Source organism: Tribolium madens, unplaced genomic scaffold (genome assembly GCF_015345945.1).
Source record: "Tribolium madens isolate multiple individuals breed KSU strain unplaced genomic scaffold, Tmad_KSU_1.1 Scaffold_19;HRSCAF=116;Tcas5.2_LG9, whole genome shotgun sequence".
In the NCBI taxonomy this organism is placed as follows: domain Eukaryota; kingdom Metazoa; phylum Arthropoda; class Insecta; order Coleoptera; family Tenebrionidae; genus Tribolium; species Tribolium madens.
In genome coordinates, this window is record NW_025400983.1 from 14,750,925 (window position 1) to 14,768,482 (window position 17,558).

Here is a 17,558-nt window from a genome sequence, read left to right on the forward strand (position 1 = left end):
CACAAAAATTAGTTAAATAAAAAAAATACATTGATAATTTACCAATTTTTTCACATTTTTTATATTGAATAGTGCGTATTTAAATGTCAGTTATCATGGCAATAAAGCACAGACTATAGTAGCGCGCTGTGAGGTTTCGTTAAATTTGAAAAATGTAGCGGCTATTAATTAAACAAAATTGTAATCAAAAAGAGAAAGACAATTTTTGCCTTAACCATTTACTGGAAGCTATTTAAAATGCAGCAAATTTCGTTTAATTTATTTTAATAGAGTAATTAAACACTTATGAACACATTTTATAATCTTATAATAAACAATTTTAAGGTTGTGTTWYRYATTTTACTATTATACTAAGCACGAAGTAAAAGTTTAGGGGATTCGGTTAGCAACATATGCATTAGTACCAACAATCGCACCAAATAAGCTAATCCAAATCTTTCATAAATACGGCATAAGTTTGGGTTAGCCAATCACAGTCGACCACCGAGGTCACGGCGACGCCGAATTTATTTTAATTCAGAAGAGTGACGTATCTGTTGTAAAATAGATAATCTGTGGTTTGGAAGAGTGTCCAATCTGCAAGTAATCTGTGTCTATGCGTCATAACTCATAACCTCAAATTAGACATTCTTTATTTGGGACTCTTAAAGTCCTAAACGACACTTGACGACTTATCATCTTGCTCTTTTATGTTATCAGATAAGTATTATTTCTATTTTAGGTAGGTCCCTTTCGTTGGCCCAAAATCCGCGGCTCTCGTTTCTCACCTGACAGGTAACTTCAAATTTCTTCAAATTGGCAAAATTTCGTTTATATGGGGGCTTTTGAGTCTTGAACAGTATTTTACAAAGCACCACCTACCTAATTTAGGATAATGTGCATTTTATCGAAAATTGTATCGCCGGTGCCGTTTCAGGCCGCTGCTAGTCCCCACCGTGACTGACGCCCATAAATGTCAAAAACAAACGCCACTTGATTTTTTCAAAGAAAATTTTCTCACGTGACAGGTTACCTCAAATTACACATTTTTTGGCAAAATTTTGTTTATATGGGGACTTTTGAGTCTTGAACAATATTTCACAAACCACCACATACATATTTTAGATCGGATAGTGTGCATTTTATCGAAAATTATATCGCCGTCTCAGACCACTGCTACCCCGTCCTGGCCGCACTTGGACCCACACAATTTATTAAAAATTTCACCGGCACTCACCAAAATGGAAAAAATAGACACAACACATTCAACTTGATCACTTTTAAACAAATCACGACCAATTCTAACCGGTTCTTCCGGTCCTTTTGTTGCTTTTTAGTAGACGACAAATTTCGATGACAGAAAAAAACGTCAGACTGACAGTTCTCAACTAAAATCAACACGTCTCTGAATTTTTCAAAGAAAWTTTTCTCACCTGACAGGTTACCTCAAATTACACATTTCTTTCATTTACTTCGCCCCCAAGTACAATACCTGACCCGCAAATGTTCGACACTGGTTTTGCATAGTTTTCACCGTACTTTTCATGCATTATTTCATGCATTATAAAAGTTTACGAATCATCAATGTGCATAAAAATCTTTCGAAGCGATATTTCACAGAGACAACGGCAGTTCGGCGGCCCACTGAGCATTCGGACCTCTGATAATTCGTTCCTATGACCGTTCGTCCTTATGAGTATTTACATCTTTAGCGCTTTCGCTTCAACTCGCACTTTACAAAAAATCAACACCGGTCTTTGCACAAATACAAATTACTTCACCGTTTTGCCTTTTTCAAATCACACACAACGTTTATAACCGTATTAGCGAGGTTTTCGTTTGATTTTCTTAAAGAGTGTGAACCATAATGACGCGAACTGTCAGACTGAAATTCAACGCACTCTTGGTTAAGGTCTTTTTTAAACATAAATTAAATAGAAATTTAGTCACTTTTAGGCCTTTTTCAGCCATGAAAGTTTCGCATTCCATAGATTTTTGATTAAATTTTCGTTTTCTATCTTTGCTTAGTCTCCGCATTTTGCCGTTTTTCACTTGTATCGGGTCCAAGATTTGCTACAATGCTTTACACGGGTGTGAGAGAGATGGAGCTATCACGCTTTAGTAATAGATAATTTCTACCCACTGCACTTGTGACTTAGCTATAATTTTATTAGCAACTGTTCCTCTCATGACAAACACTAAGACTAATAAAGACAAATCCAATATCAGATCTCATTTATGAGGAATGGTCAGTATAACCTTACCAGAATCGTCTTTTATATCTGTAGAACCTGTGTTCTTAGAGGCAGCCTGCCATTTTTTCTCGAACTCTGTTAGAATTATAAGAGGATTGAACCCGGAATAATCTAATTCGAATTTGTCTCGGTCACTGCTCAAGCGTCCCGTTCACCACATTTGTCCGGTTCGAAACCGTGAAGGGTGGTCGTTTGATGCTAGGGTTGGCTCGGTTGGACATAAAAAAAAACACAACAGCAGTCTCACGTTCTTTTGTGATACAACTTAAAGTTTATGATTTTATGCTTACCTTTTATCTGCCCTTTTGCCTTACCTTGCTAAAACAAAAGAAATAAAAGGCACCGCTGAGTTGGTCTGAACTTTTTGGATGAGAACACCTCCCCTTCTCACCCTTTTCCCGGTTCCTGACTGCGCCACTGGTGGAGGAACTGAAAACGGATCAAAATACCGAACCACATCCTTCGACACCGAAGAAACCGTCGGCGCAGGAGCACCACGTCGCTCCAGGTGATCCGTGATTCCGAAATGGGAATGGCGAGTGTTCTTAGTTCCGTAAGCTGGTCCATGAAAAATTCGGCCATGGTGGTGCCTCGAGAAGGGTCAAAGACCCATGAAAGATCTTTGGACCGCAGTTCAATCTGCCTACTCAGGAAATCGGTGTTGTAGGAGTCGAAGTCTGGTCAGGAATTTTGGTGAAAATGGGTCCATTTCTCGGCTTGTCGAGAGAGACATGCCATCACCTCCCGAACCTTGTCCTTGGGAGCCAATTGAGTTCGTTCGAAATATGTCTAGAATTTCGCTAAGAAGCCAGTCGGGTTCTCAAATTCCGCATCCCTGAAGGTCGGACGATCCAATGGGGCCACGGACCTAGCCGCTAACGCCGAGGCCACTTGCTGCCATCCCGAGATTGACTCGGCTGAAACGGAAGTGGGTTTCGGAGGCGGATCGATCACCTCACCCTGCTGGACCCGGGGCGATGAACCGTCGGAGACATCTGGCGCGGTGACGCTGTCCGGAGATCCCACAAGCGCCGGAACCGCTTCCACTGGCGGAGGAAAGGGATCTGCTGAAAGAGAAACAGGGACTGGGGGCCCTGCATCACTCCGTACAGACGCTTGTGCCAGAAGCCCCGAGAGAACCGACGTTTGCTGCTCAAATGCCCTCCTTTGTTGTTCCAGGAGCAGTGCAATCAAATTTGAACTTTCCCCGATGGTCTCATCGCTTCGAGTCGGCGCCTGGGTGGTGGCTTGTCTCGACCTCCATCTCGTCGTGGCGATGATTGGCTTGCTGGACCTGAAACGCCTCCTCCTTCGGGTCTCCTTTCTTTCCATGCTCGCGTCTTTTGCAAACTTGGCAACGATTTCCAAAAACAACTTATTAGAAACAACAACCCCCGCTTCCTCCCTTTTCCATCTATTGGGGTGACATCTACTTCCACCGCAAGAAGTGGCGCTAAAGTCGAATTCGAATGCGGATATTTCAATGTGTAGTATGTTGCCTATTTTTAGTGTTAAATGTGTTTGAAATTATTTAATAACAACACAAGGATAAACAGAAACTTACTTAGTGCAAAAGAATCCTTCGATTGTCATGTGCAGCATCAAATTGAGTAACAACTTTTGCAATGTTTATTTCTTTTGTCATGACGCGTTCAATGTTAAAAAGGGCCAAGTGGGAAAGTCTTTCTTCAGTCATTTTGTTTCTAATATACTCGTAGGTTTTTAAACGTATTCCACTGTACAGTGGAATTGTACCAGAAATCCTTGACGGTTTATAAGTTTCTTTAAACATTATTTTATAGTTTTCCAGAATGTCTTATTAACTGCATCATATTCATTATTTTAAGGTTTTATTTTTCTTTTCATATTGATAATTGTCTTTGGCAAAAGTTTTAATTCTAGTCTGAAGGATTCTATATCGCTTTTGTGCGAGTGATAATAAATACAGGGTGTTTACAGTCTAGGAGTTGAAAATTGACCTAGTAATAGAAGAGTACAGAAATACTGTAACCGAGAAAAAAACTCACACAATTGTTATTATTAAGAATGCTATTAACCTCCAAAATATTGGTGCACGGTTTGAGGGTAACTGGAATTATTTCCTTGTCCAGATAATATTGTATTGTTGCAACAGATAAAAAAATCGTATCCATGACAATGAAAGAGAAAAGTCACTTCATAGTTTTGATACTGCCATCATTTGATCTGCGTTTGCTTTAGTTTTTATCAAAATTCGAAGATTTTCTGTTTAATCTCTTCCAGCAAAATGGTTTCCAACAGGTTTGATTCGTTTTTCTTATTTTTTTTTCCAAATTTATGAATATGTATGACAAATATTAAAATAATAAATTGGTTGTCGTGATTATGATTTACGGTGAAACACAAGGTAATGATACTAATGGTCATTGTTGCAGCCGAAGCAGCAGTTCTCAAACAAATAGTATAAAATGAATTATAACGCATATAACATGAATTTTTGTTTTAGATAGCGTATTAGTTTTCTTCTACCGTTAATATCATCTCATTTAAATTTTAACCCCAAGACCGTAGTAAACACCCTGTATTCATAAATTATAGTACATTACAAACTAGGTAGTAAATATGGTATTATCTCGAATGCTCCTGGATATGATCGAGAAGCACCTGCCTCGCATAAAACACAAGCGGTAATGCTAGTATTATCACCGAGTATTTGGTCAAAAATTTGAATAAAATAAAATTCTAACAAAGTCAAGGTTGAAACGTGGTAGGCCATTCAAATTCCGTTTGATTTTTAACATTTCAGAAATGTCAAAGAAAATATTGAAATAATGTGTCAATTTGATATTAAAATTGTTTAAATAACGTTGGCAAACCTGCATATTACCGCCCAAGGCATAAAATGATATTACTGGTAATGGGAGTTAATGATGTATTTCCTAACCTTTAAAAGGCTAGTAGTCAGCATATTACATTAGCGATTGTTGATTGATGTGTTACTTGTCATAACATTACATTTGAAAAAAAAAGTTAAAGGTGGCTGTGCATTTCAGAAGCAGATAAATAAAAACCATATGTGTCAAATGGTGCGCAAGGAAAAATAAAAATCGACCTGCTTCATGATTTTTTTTACAAAAATTGATTATATTCAAGTTATGAATTTTATTCTAGCTACTAAAAAGTATACTCTCTATACTCATTATAACTTAATTTGACTTTAATATCTTTTTGTCGTATTTCTTTTCCTTTTTTTAAATTAATAACTCCAAAACCTCGTCCTTGAAATTTTCGCTATTTTTTTTCCGGCATTTTCTTCAACATCTCTTGCTCCAAGTGGTTGCAAAATGCCCATTTCCTAAAAGCTACCATCGCCTGGCGGTCCCCTCGAGTCTTATGTGCGAGACACACACCTTCTCTTCGTTGGTCAGCATACCACTTGTCCACTTGTCACTTCTCGCCACCATCTTGAGCGGTAAAATCGTACCCTAGCAGTACCAACCGGTACTGCTAGCGCCATCTCCTCGCACCGTCTTTTAAGATACCCGCAACTCTCTTACGCCTCATGGGCTGTCTACATTCTTGATCCCGGTAACACTTTATTTTGCTGTCTGTTAATTTTAATTAATTTATGGACGTTTTGATTTTGCATGGGTAAGATTTCTAAACAATTAGTTGACTATTTTTGAAGTTGAAATCTGCCTTGAGCTCGTGCATTAATTAATTGATCGCATAATTTGACTGCTTGCTGTACAGTATTTGCACCTGACAATAAATCGTCCACGTAGAAGTCTGCAGATGCAAGGGGAAATTGTTTTTTTTTGTCTAGTGCTAATTTTTGGAGGCATTTTGTGACTAAATATGGTGCGGATGCCGTTCAGTACATGGCGGTTTTTAGCTCATAGATTTTTAATGGTTTGTCTTTGTTATCAGGCCAAAATATATGTTGAAATGGCGTATCTTTGGGATCGACCTAAATTTGTCGATACGTTTTAACTATATCGCAACAAAAAGCAACTTGGTAGGTTTGAAATCTCGTAATAATTGAAAAGAGATCTTGTTGAATGGTCGCTTCTACCATTAAAGTGTCATTTAGACTGACGTCAGTTGAACTAGCCGCGGAGCGTCAAATACAACGCGAAGCTTAGTGGTAGAACTCGATTCTTTGATGACGGCATGATGAGGTAAATAATATTGATCATTTGTATGTGTTTTTGTTTAATATGGTTTTTTATGGGTTTCATGTGACCTAATTCAGAATATTCATTTATAAAATTAACATAATCGGTTTTAAATTGTGGTTGTTTACAAAATTTTCTTTCGATGCCGTAAAATCAGGCTCAAAGAACCAAATGATTGAATGATACAACTCGTGCATTTTAACGAACTATTTATTGTGGAACTACATCTAAACTGCTCCACAAAAGTGTGTAATGTTTACAAAAATTTAAGCCAAAACACATCAGACAGTATGAAAACATTGAATTCTATATTATATTAACCATGAGTAGTGGATAATGGATTCAACGTTTTGATTCATGTGTTTTGCGTGACCTTCAATGATAAATAGTGCTGGTTCTGGCTCACTCAGGATTCAACGTTTTGATTCATGTATTTTTACCTTGAATGGTATTCGAGTTTATCTCTATTAAACATTATTCTTTAATTTGTGTTTCTATCTAAAACATAATTTATTAAAAATGCACTGTTTTATTTGAGTTGTTGTTTTTGATCGAAGTAAATAATCCACAAACTAAAATTTCAACTATACGTGTTTTAAATGAATAAATAATAAACTATTGGTTACTTAATTAATGTTTTTAAAAAATATTCAGTTTATAAATAAAGAAATAAATCAAAAATAAATTTTATGTAGTTGTGTAAATAAAACAAGTAGTAGATAAAAATCTTGCATCCTTTGCAAAATGGTAAAATTGCTTACACGTGTTTTGATTCATGTGTTTTGTGTTTTTTTTAAAGGGGTACTATTGTTCGTGTAATGTCACATTAAAGTAAATGAAACAAATTAATTTTGTGAATTTTTTGACGACCTGACTTGATTTTTTTTGTATATTGGGGGTTGTTAAACCTTTTTTTGAGAGGTTAAAAGTAGTTTAGGGTAGTTTCAACCCCAATGCAATTTTGCTCACTAATTAATGAAATTTAAAAAAAGTCAAAATATTAATACACATTTTATTTTTTAAAACTATTATTAGCACAATTATATTTTGGAGTGTGTCGATAATCCTCATCGTCCCAGTATTCATCTTCATCTCGTTTCTTTACTTCTGCGAACACAAGTTTTCGTTTGTTTAGGGACTTTTTTTTTTCACAATTTCGGCGCGGTGCGGCCGAGCATTGTCGTCCAAAAACAAAAAATTTTCGTCAATAGCCGCATGATACATGGGTAGGACATTGTTGACTACATGATCTACGTAAATACGTGCGGTCATATTGCCCTCAAGTACCATTAAGTCGGTACGCCCATTAAAACAAATGTCATCCCAAACCGATATTGTGTCGCCACGAAAAGGGTGAATTTCGTGAAGAGGACGACGGTGTCAATTAAATTAAAATATTACATGTGTGAGTGAACGCCTCTACTAACATCACAGCTTTCAACTTTTACGTTATGTCACATTAAATTAGATTTGACGTGCATGAACCAGGCATTAAACAGTGGCCACATTTATAAAAAAATATTCAAAATGTTCATTTGCGTTATCTATGCAAGCCCGAGCACGACGTAGTCAAGATCTTTGCACTTTGCCGAAAACACCAGACACGTCACGAATTGTTTGGGCAGCATTTTCCACTCGCAAGCGCAATTCCTCCACTGTGTCTACAGAAGTAGCATTCGCTAATTGTTTCATGTGGGCCCATGCAAAAAAATCGCATGGATTTACATCTGGAGAGCGAGACGGCCACGGCACAGGCCCACTACGTCCTATCCATTTATTTGAGTAATTAGCGTTCAACCACTCTCGCACAATAACAGCGCAATGTTTTGCAAGTAACACATCTCATGGCGTGTTTCTAGAGGAACGTCTTCTAGAAGATCATCCAATTGCTATGATAAAAATTCCAAAAAAAAATGGCTTCTGTCAGTCTTGGAGGTAAAACATAAGGACCTATTAAATGATCGTCTACGATTCCTATTCAAACATTAATTGAAAATTGCTCCTGAAATCGATTGAAGCTTGCTTCATCTGTAGCCAGATAAATCTTTGGGTTTCAAAGCCTGGACTTTTTGAATGTGAAATGGATAAAAGCCTTGTTCATGTAAAATACGCGAAATCATGGATTGCGAAAGATCTGTTTCTGCCGTCAAGCGCCTCGCATTTACTCCTGGATTGGTTTATACTCTTTCTAAGACGTCTTCTTCGGTGTCCAGTCTGCGGTTACGCTCTGTAGAACCTATGTCACGAATGTTCATTTTAAAACTTCCACTTTCACGAAGGCGTTGTACGGTACGCGTAAAAGTTCTCGCGTCCGGAATACGACGATCGGGTTGAATTTGAAATTCCGTCAGGCTCAATATTATTCGTGAATTACCTGTATACGACAATTAGACTTAGAAACTATTAAATATTGGAAACTTTTTCATTTTTCTTTGAACTTGAGACTTGCCTGTTTTACGAGAAGATTTAAAAATACTAATCAATTTGGTATCTAAGAGTTTATTTACTAAAAAAAACCATCTATGTTCGAAACAGTTGTTTTTATTATAATGTAACCAGTTTTTAATAAAACTGTTTAAATGAATCCTGTTTTTTATAACTGTTTTAATATTTGGGAGATGAGGTTTTTTCTTTATAATTTTGCTATATATTTTCGGAGTATTTCTGACAATTTGATATAATTCGGGCTGAGGTCTTTCTAAATATTGATTACTTGTATTACTGTAATCTCGATTGAGTATAACAACCTCATTTTTATCAGTCATGAGTTCTTCAATTTTAGTTAATGTGTTTCTACAAAGGTTACAATTTGTTTTTTATATGTTTTATGTATAACAGAACTTGCTAAATAATTTAATGAACAAGTTTCTAAAGTTACTGGCTTTATATCTTGGGGTTCAGATGATTATGAGGATAACGGTAATTCAAATTATGCGGTTTCAGATTGTGTTGTTGACGTTGCAGGTGTACTATGTTCTATATCCTCATTATTGTTTGAGTGAAATAAATACATTCAAATATTACAGAGAATTCAGAAATTTAACAAAATCAGAAATCTTAACCTATTTCACAAAAATTAATTTACAGGTTCTTGCAAAATCTTGCTTACCCTGAAATGCAAACAATTATATATTATCACTTTGTAATAGTAAATTAAAATAAAAAATCCACTAATGTGCATCTAAAGGGCAAATTTAAGTCGCCTTTTAGAATGCGAATCGAGTTAAAACTTTGTCAATATCAAGTTCAATATCTCGATGGATGTGCAGCAAAGCAAGACCAGTGAGTCGCTCTTCTCCCATCCTAGACCTAAGCCAAGTTTTGAGTCGTCGGAGAGTTGAAAATGTACGCTCCGCTGTTGCCACACGTATTGGTAAGGTAGCTAAAATTCGAAGCATCGGGTTGATACAAGGGTACAATTCACACGACTCAGTGATCCGAATCAAAGAACTGGGAATTTCAGAGCCACCCTGGACTTTGTCTTTCCATTTAGCCACCCACAGTTTGAACTCAGACATTACAGCAGAGACAGGAGCATCTAGAAGTACTTTGTATATATTTGCTGCTTCGCGCACAGATAAAATATTTTGCTCAGTGCGTGTAGAACGAAGCAAGAAGACTCCTAGGTTAAAGATATTCAACACATCTGGAGAAAACCTATATTTTAGATCTGATATTAGGTATATTGTCTAAAAGTGGAACATACTCGTGAGATGTTTGGTAATTGTCTCTGTGTATCTGTCGGGAAACAAGGCGCGGGACCTTCAGCTCTACGTCTAAATGTTACGAAAGGTCTTGCGCTCCAAGAAATAATTGTCTGAATGCAATTTCAGTCTCTTCTCTCTTCTCTTCGAGTACGCTTACAGTGTCTTTTACCGCATTCGTTGAACTCTTCAAGTCTACAGATGGTGTTTGAAGAAAACGACTAAACGATACATTTGTCCCTGAAACATGATTGACAAACATAAAATATTCCTTTTTTCCATAGAGACAACTGACCTAGTATATCACTCAAGCAGATAGAACTGTTAATAAATTTTGGACTACGGAGACTTTGTCGGAGATATTGGGCATCGGACGCACTTTTACTGTCTTTCCAGGTTGAAATTGTCTATAGAACATTGCATATTTTTAAAACTTTTGTTTGTCTATTTGGAACGGTAGAAATTGCCGACTCATCCATATTTATTATATGTCCTATCAGGTCCGAAATTATGTTTTTCCTTGAGGTTCCTGAACAAATCGAAAAATTTGCCAACCTCAAATCCTATCAAACGCCCTAAAGATTTCGACTCTGGTTGCCTTAAACTAATGTTTTGCTGCTTCATGGAGAAAATTAACCAATCTGCACCAGCAGTTTTGCTTGTCGTATTAAACTAGTGTTTAATATTATTCTGTTCAGCGTATTCATACGCTAACTTTCGGCATTCTGCTGATGTAAGACCGAAGGCTCGGGTATTTAAATCAGTAAGATATGCGGCCAATTCTTTTTCTTGTACCTCGTTGAAAGTAGTTTTATGCCTACCTCCGCTACTGGACAGTGTTTCGTTTTGTATGTGCTTTTTAAAATATCTTCGGAGAGTAGGTTCAGGTATTTCAAATGTTTGGCTGGCAGTGTTAATGCTCATATTTTCTTCTTCTACAGCATGAAGCGCTGCAATTACTCGTAAAGCGTCGTCTGACCAGGATCGACGTTCCGGCTTTTTAACGTAGTGTCTCACCATCTTAAAAAATCAATTACTGGCCTTAATTAATATTTTTATAGCACAAGAATAGCTGAATAGAAGTGATGTTGACAAATTCGTCATCTTGCCCCCGTCAACTTGCTCCACGGTTAACCTAAAAATGTTTATTTACTCTTTAAACATAAAATCAAGTATTTCACATTATACAATAACGTAATACAATTCAGCCGAGATTTCACAGTAATTACATATATTTTTTTTTCAGTTCTTGACTGAAAACTTTATTGTGTGGATTATAACCGATTTTTGGGTTCTCGTACTCCTAACTACTTTAACAAACCGATATAGAGTGTAACATGGCACATTCTATATTCCTTGGCCTCGGCATTTTTATTAATTAGCAGCCTATTGGCAGTCAAATTGTACAATTCTTGGGGGATTTCACCTCTGTTAGACATTTTTAATTTAAACCCCCACTCCTGGATCCTTGTTTCCGGATCCCACTCTCAATTCTGGATTCCAAAGTCTGAGAATTATGAGGGCATGACTATTTTTAGATTATGATGTCATGATTATTTTTAGATCACTCGATGAATCACAGCTATTTTTAGATTGATGATGTCATAGTTATTTTGAGATAATGACATAATAATTTTAAGTAAAATAACCCCGTACCCCAACCTCTTAGCTTCCCTACATTTGTTCTATATAATCGCGGAAACACGCTTAATATTTAATTCAATTTTACTTCATCTACGGTACTATTCACATCAGTACGAATTAAATGCAAAATGATGAATCATTTGTATCAATGAAAGGATGAAATTTCGGTTTAGAACAACTTTCAACTTTTGATTCTAATAGTTTTTCTGTTTTTAAATTATCATTCTCTTTTACTCCGTCTACATGTAATTTCTTTGCAATTGTTTTAAGTTCGGTTGTAATCGGTAAAAATTTACGTTGTTGATTCAGCTCATTCGTTTTAATTAAGGCTAATGTATGTTGAAGCTGTTTTTGTATTTGTATTAATTTCTTTTTTAATTCGATTGTATTTTGCAATGCCTCTGTATTCATATTATTTATAAATTACCTACTAAGTGCACACACTAAAAGATATTGTGTAAGATGATGACTTCACAATAAGAACGTCGAATTATGTAAAACTGTGTATTCAGCTTTTATTTGTTTTGAGGATCAACAAATGAATCATCACTATTCTGTACCTTCCATTATTAATATCGCTATCTTCATCTATCACCAAAAATCTATAATTATTCTTCCAACACATTGAACACATTTCTTAGAATTTATCGAATGATACATTAGTTTTTACATGATCATCATATACATGTCGTAAGTTTAGGTTGTCTTGCTTGAAAAGAACGATTAAATTAGCATTATCACGAATTAGATGCTTTGGTACATGTGAATAAGTTTGACATAAGTAAAACGAATCAATACCTTTATGTCGCCTCATAGTAAAATATGCTTTCATAAGATCTTGTTTATCACATGCTACATCATCAAATATAAATATAGAATTTGGTTTTGCTTCATGCGGCTGCGGAAGAACCTTTTATGGGTTTTACAAACTTTTCCAAATACTGATACTTGGTTTAATATAAAGACTTTGAATAAATGTATAAATTTTCAAATCTGAGACCATTCATCTGTTCAATAAGATTAATAATTAGATTAGTTTTACCACAATTGCTTGGACCTACAATTAAACATCGAATGGATGAAGGTAATAAATCACCATGTCTTCGATTTTGGTTCGTAGAAATATCAAAATCACTGATATTTATTGGAAGTTTAATTTTTTGTTTTATTACTAGAATAATTAGCAACTAAAGCGTAAAGTAAAGGAATTTAATATTTAAATGTCTACACAGCACTAACACTGTAAACACCACAATCTGAGTTTCGATTATCACTCACGTGTAAGTACCAATAATGATGGTATCACCTTTCAGTCATTGAACTTCTGATGTGGAAATAAAAGATGAATGTATTAAATACGATTAATTTATTAATCAAAAAAAAAAAAAAAAACTAAATAGTAACAATTAAAAATTAAAATCATAAAAACTAAACTGAAATATACACAAAAGTAATATAATAACTAAACTAGTGTCTAAATCTACACCCTAATACTTAAAATTATATTTTTACATTTGTTTTCTTCTTCCTGTGTCTGGAGGATAGAGGTGATATCTTTGCGCTTTTTTCGGATTTTCTTCAATTTTGATTTAATTTCTGTAAACTCCCTCTCCAATTCATCCTCTTGTTTGGAGAGGTCGTTTATCAGATTCTCAGCCAAAGTTCGCGTCTTTTTTAGAACCTCACCTCTTTCCTCCAGGCGACGTTTCAAACCCCTAACCTCTTCATCCACTGAAGAGGCTTTTGTTTCTTCGAGATCTGTTCCCTCAATCTTTTTTCAGATTGAAGGAACAGGTTGACGTTTTCTTCATCTTCTTCTTCCGAAGATGAAGACGAAATGTCTTCATAAATTCGATCATGTTGTTGCATTAGGACGAGGTCCTTGACTCCTCGCCCTTTTGCCGGTTTCACCCGCACATCGGAGAGCACCTTGATTTTCGGTTCCCTTGATGGCCTTGAAAGATTGTGGAGCTCCACAAGGATTGAATCATTAGCCAAAATATTGTTCAGAAATATTTCTTCAAACTCCTGGTTCGGTCCAGGAGTTCGAAGATCAATGATTTCCTGCAAAAAGAAATATATACTAATATTTATCTATGTTAAAAGCAAGAAAAAAAAAATTATGTGTTATGAACAAATATATAATTTAATAGTTAAATAGTTAAATTTTATAAAATTAATTGATTTATGTTGAAAGCAAGAAAGAAAAATTATATATTATAGAGAAAAATTAATTAATTTTTAAAAACTTACATTTTTCGTTGTTGTAGTGGAAGCTTCTGCGGGTATCATTGCAACTTGCAGATCCATAATTTTCTGCAAAAGAAAACAACAAAAAGTATGAAAATATTGATCTATGTTAAAAGCAAGAAAAAAATTATGTATTATAGACAAATATATTGTTTAATAGTTAAATTTTATCAAATTAGTTAGAAAAAAATTATGTATTATAGACAAATATATTGTTTAATAGTTAAATTTTATCAAATTAGTTGATTTATGTTAAAAGCAAGAAAGAACAATTATTATAAAGAAAAATTTATTGATTTTTAAAAACTTACATTTTCTGATGTAGCTCCTGCAGGCATTATCGCAACTCGCAGATCCATAATTTCCTTCAAAAGAAAACAAAAAGTATGAAAATATTGATCTATGTTAAAAGCAAAAGAACAGAGAATTTATGTATTTTACAAAATTAATTAATTTTTAAAAACTTACTTTTGGTTTAATTTTTTTTAATGCGAGCAAGTTTTTTCTTGGATGTTTCATTTTTCACAATTATCACTACACACACGACAGTTGAATATTTTCAGACTGTAATGACAATTTAGGTGGTGGTCAAGACTTTTGTAAGGCCTTAAAAGAAAAAAATCTTCCAGTATGGGGGTAAATTGGAGATTACAGTTAAGATATCGGGCAATCTCCAAGGACCTAATAAATGGTTTCCAAGAAAACCGATCCAATAATTTACTCGAAAATTTTGCCGTGTATGATTGATAAACACAGCGTGCGGGGTTGCATTTGCCCAGACGTGCATGTTTCTCATATTTAATATACCTTTCCTATGAAAATACGATTCATCCGTAAACAAAATGTGAGAGGAAAACGAATGATCTTGTTGATGATTTTCCAAAATCCATTGGCAAAACATTCTTCTTCTCTCGATATCTTTGGGAAGAAGTTCTTGTACTTTAACCCGATGAAATGGATATAGATATAAACTTTGATCACGCAGAATTCTCCAAACAGTAGTCTGAGAAACATTTTCTGTCCGGCTTATTTCTCGTATATTAATTGTTGGATCCTCTTCCACCTGATTCAGAACCCGTTCCTCTAATTGCGGTGTTCTAGCCGCTCTAGGCCTTTTACCATTTCTGTTTCTTGAACGAAAAGACCCAGTTCCACGTAATCTTTGATCTATTCTAAGAATAAATCCTCTAGAAGGTGGCCTTCTATTAGGAAAACGTGCGATGTAACGCCTTCTGGTGGTGGCCGCATTGCCATTACATTTTCCAAACATTAAATGGATGTCGGCCATTTCGGCATTAAATCTTCGCTCCATTGTTATAAACAAAGTTTACCACAAAATAAACTGAAACCAGCGAAGATGACAATTGCGGTAGATTAAACAACATTTTTTTATTGTCATAGATACGCAAAGCTCACTTTGTTTGTTTTTTTTATTAAAGGGCAATAACAATCTGGATCAAGTTTTTTTAACTAGACTTAACAGACTTTATAGGAAGAATATTTATTGGAAGTTTAATTTTTTGTTTTATTACTCTCATGATGATGAACAACTAGCAACTAAAGCGTAATGTAAAGGTTTTTAATTTTTATATGTTTACAAAGTATCTGTTTGTAAACGCATTCTTTTGAATGCAACGATCTGAGTTTCGATTACCTCCCGTAGTAAGCCACAGTATCACCTTTCAGTCACTGAACTTTCAATGTGAAAATAAAAGGCAGATATACTAATAAACAATATTTATTAAAGGTAAAAAACTAAAAATTAAAAATAAAGATATAAAAATATAAACTAAAAATATGTACAATAAAATAACCTAACTATAACTAAACTAACATATTATATAAACCTAGCTATTATTTACATAACTTATTTACAACTAAACTACAGTGATGTTCCTCATCAATTTGGGATTGGAGGAGAGCGCTTATTGCCCTCCTCCTCCTCCTCGTCTGCTTCAGTTCTTTTTTCAGATTGTTTTCTTTTTGCAGTAACTCCTTCGTCATCGTTTCAGCCAATTTTCTCTTTTGTACCAAAATTTCCTGACGTTCCTCCAACCGCCTCTTTAGCCCCTGCACTTCTTCCTCAACTGAACAATTGTTCGGGGCTTTTGTAGTTTCAATCATCTCCCTCAATTCTTCATCATCCTCTTCATCCCCCGACCCCTCATCCTCATTCTCAGTCTCAGTTTCAAACTCTGCTTGAATGAGGGTGAGGTCTTTTCTTGCTTGTGCTCTTGGGAGATGAATTTTGACGTTTGAGAGCACCTGAATTGTTTGGGGCTCAGGTTGGGGTGGCACTTGATTATCCTCACGGGTTGGCGGTGAAGGTGGAGAGATGGCTTCAAACTGAACAAGGATGGAGTCGTTCGTTAAAATATTATTCTAAATTTTTCTTCAAATTCCTGAGTTGGAACACGCATCGGCGTCCTCAGGTCAATTATTTCCTGCAAAAAAAAATAGTAAAAATAATAATAGTTACAAATGATATTTTTTCTGAAATGTAGAAAAGATTTTATGCTCATTTTTATTTTATTTTTTTATTACAAAGTTATTACTTTTTGCTGTTTTAATAAAAACTATTTTTATACTTAATTAGTTAGATTCTTGTTTATTTAATTATCAAAGAAATTGGAAAAAAAAAACATATGTAAAATATTCGTCAAAGCCATTTTGAGAGATTTTAGATGAACACACGTTTTAATTATTATAAAATTAATTAATTTTTAAAAACTTACATTTGTTGGTGGTTCCACTGCACCAATTTTCTTGAGTGAATCTTGAAAGAATATTCTTCTTCTGAACCTTCATTTTTTTACACAGTAATACACAAAACTACGAGTAGATCTCACTGAATTTCTTCAGATTATAATGATAACTTCGAGTGCCGGTAAAGCTTTTATAAGGCCCTAAAGAAAACAAATCCGCCATTTTGAGGGTAACTCAGAGTGTGGAAATGTGTGGGAAAATTACGCCGAATTTGCAGATTTTTTGTTGATGGCAGCAAAAAATGTAATCCGCTACCAAAAAATGCTGATTTTGCAAAAATCTTGCTGATCTTGCAAAAAATGTAATCCGATACCAGAAATGCTAATTTTGTTGAATTTGCATAAAGTGTAACCTGACACCCGTGTGAACAAACGTATATTTAATTTTTTTACCCTTTGATAGTTGTGTATAGTGTTACAGAAGACAAAAGCTGATATTTTTATTTCGTTTATTATCACAACAGGGTAAATCCCCTACCACAAATATGGGGAATCCCCCGATTTCATTGCTATTTTAGTTCATGATGTCATGGCTATTTTAAGATCATGATGTCACTATTATTTTTAGATCATGATGAAATACTTATCTACTATAAATAAGAGGGTGAAAGCGTGAGTTTTAACAGTCTTTGTGTAATCATCGTACAGTGAAAATATAAGTTTTAGTTAGTTGGTACAATTATCGTGATATCGTAATAATAAAAGTGAAAGATAGACGCAAGAAAAAGCAAGTATGTCTTCCACAGTAAGCTCTCTAGCTAAATGTTCTGTAAAATTAATTCGTGAATATATTAGTAAAATAAA

At 34.9% G+C, this 17,558-nt stretch overlaps 1 protein-coding gene across 1 annotated transcript in view; it reads left to right on the top strand.

Annotated features, from left to right (window-relative positions):
- Positions 1-17,558, top strand: part of LOC123015967 (solute carrier family 25 member 35-like) — a 145,966-nt gene that overhangs the window by 58,031 nt on the left and 70,377 nt on the right. The gene's annotated exons all lie outside the window — the stretch shown is intronic.